Genomic DNA, 2,500 nt, shown 5'->3' on the forward strand with positions numbered 1-2,500 from the left:
GTTGTGTGTAATCATCATTTTCTGCGAATCGCGCCAGTTTCGGCAGCCATGCGCCGGATGAGACCGCACAGCCTTCACCGTCCGGCTCGGCCGAATAAAGGGGTGAGTGCGGCGTAATGAACAGCAGCATGGCGTAAAAGCGTCCATGACGAGGGAGAATTCGAACCCACTTCCTGATGTAACGGTCCGAGGGTTCGAGCGCCCTGCCCCGCCGCCTTTCCTCCCTGCCTCCCGCACCGTAAGCAGCGAGTGGTTTGTGCCCGCGCCCGCTCTGGAGGCTGCTTGCTCTCTTCGTTTTACTTGTTTAGTATTTTTTATGTTAAATATATATTTATTTTATTTATTTATTTATTTATTTATTTATTTATTTATTTTTGAGGGGAGGGAGAGTATGTACAAGGAACAAGTGTTTTATATTCCCCGTTCAATAGTGTGGGACTGTAAGATAAGAAAGGAAGATGAATAGAACTAAAAAAAAAAAAGAAAAAAAAAGAAATCTTTCTACCGTAACGTAGTATTTTTGCAAGTTGATAATAACGTTGATAGTCGTCGACGTTGAAAACAATTAGCTGAAAATCTTGGGGTAACCACTTGATTCCGTGTCGCAGCCAGTCGTGGGGTCGGGCGCGGAGTCGTCTGGGAATGGCCGAGGGACAGAGGCCGAGTTCGTGCGGGAGTGTAGACGAGAGGGAAGGTCATCGGGTGGCAAGCTCAGGTTGATGTGTGCTCATTCTCTTTGGTAGAAAAATGCTTAATCAATTCGTCCTCTGTTTATCCCCTCCCCTTCCCTCCCTTCCCTTCCCTTCCCTTCCCTTCCCTTCCCTTCCCTTCCCTCTCTCCTGCCCCCCTCTTTCCCCTTCTCCTTCCTCTCTCCTTCTTCCCTCCCTTTATCTCCCTTTCCCCACCCTCTCTTTCCTTGTTTCTCTTCCCCCTCCCTCCCGCCCTCCCTCCCTTCCTCTCTCGTAACTCCGACCGCCGGTAACACTACTCGATAATCACGGCAGTTAGAAAGTGAGTTTTCGGTCGACTTTCTACTTCGACGGGAATGCAGAAAAAAATGAAGGGAAAACACTGCGGTTGAATGTCGTAACGCAATCTGCGGGTCGGGACAATCACGCCGCTCAGATTGTGCAATAGTGCGCAATGCAGGAAGGCGTGTTACAGTCATGCACGTGCGATAATTGCTTGCGCCTGTCCCCTCCAGCCTCCAGCTTCCAGCTTCCAGCGGGCGGCCGAGGCAGAACGAGGCCTGCACGGAGAAGCGGGAATAAAACGAATACAGGTCGGCTGCCTCGGAACACACGAGGCTCTTGGCGGCGATTGTTCAGAGGAGCGCTTTCCGCTTGTTCGATATGTGCTTTCAGATCTGTTCTCTTCTTCCTCTTCATCACCCCCCTTCTACCCTGCTCTCTCTCTCTCTCTCTCTCTCTCTCTCTCTCTCTCTCTCTCTCTCTCTCTCTCTCTCTCTCTCTCTCTCTCTCTCTCTCTCTCTCTCTCTCTCGTTTTTACCTTCTCCCTCTCACTCCGTTTCAGTCTCACTCCCTTTTTTTTTTCTCCCTTCATCTCTCTCCCTCCCTTCTTATCCCTCCCCCCCACCTCCACCTTCACCCATTCCTCTCTCCCTCTCCCGTCCTTTCCCTCCCTCCCCTTCCTCCCTCACACTCCCCTCTCTCTCCCTCTCTCTCCCTCTCTCTCCCTCTCTCTCCCTCTCTCTCCCTCTCCCTCCCTCTCCCTCCCTCTCCCTTCCTTTCCCTCCCTACTCCATCCTTCCTTCCTTTCCCTCCCTCCCCTCCGTTCCCCACCCACCCCCTCCCTCCCTCTCACCCCAGATGAATGCACATAACACGTGTCCCCAAAGGAGTGTTGATCCCGAGCGAAGGAGGATGGGGGGGGGGGGGGCATCGAGAGCGGCGCATGTGTTTAGTAAGACAACAGGTATGTGAGGCGGTGTTGCCATGCACATGCTCATGCAGAGATTTGGGGGAAGGGGAATGGAGAGGGAGGGGAGGGGAGGAGAAAGGATTGGAGGGCGGGGAGAGGGATGGGGAAAGGATTGGAGGGAAGGATGGAGGAAAAGGGAGAAAGGAAAAGGGAAAGAAATAGAGGGAGAGCACGGGAGAGAGGAAGGGAAAGGAAAAGGAATGAAGGGGGAGGCGAGCGTGCCAACTCATGCCAACGTCACCCAGCCTCGTTTGCGGTTCGGCTCCTAGCAACGCCGTACGTCTCACTGGGTCGAGATTAGGGAGCTTTGAATGGAGGGACGAGATTTTGTTGTGGGAAAAATGGCGTCCGATTTCATGTGCATTTTTGCTGAAATGTTGCTTCGTTATCAAGTGCCCTCTCTACCTCTCTCGCTTGCAGTTGTTTCAAGTCCATCGTAGATCCTGAGAAAGGAGTTTATAATAGCAAGTGGCTTTAATGTTGATTAACTCCCCCTTGGTGTCTGAATTGTTGCTTAAACGCTGTACATTTCGTAGCAGTTGGCCCGGCTGGGAGAAAA

General features: G+C 52.1%; 1 protein-coding gene across 1 annotated transcript in view; it reads left to right on the forward strand.

Moving 5' to 3' along the window:
- LOC125024561 (serine/threonine-protein kinase tricornered-like) overlaps window positions 1-2,500 on the forward strand; it is a 96,177-nt gene that overhangs the window by 78,469 nt on the left and 15,208 nt on the right.

The sequence above is a fragment of the Penaeus chinensis genome, chromosome 43 (genome assembly GCF_019202785.1).
Source record: "Penaeus chinensis breed Huanghai No. 1 chromosome 43, ASM1920278v2, whole genome shotgun sequence".
NCBI lineage: Eukaryota > Metazoa > Arthropoda > Malacostraca > Decapoda > Penaeidae > Penaeus > Penaeus chinensis.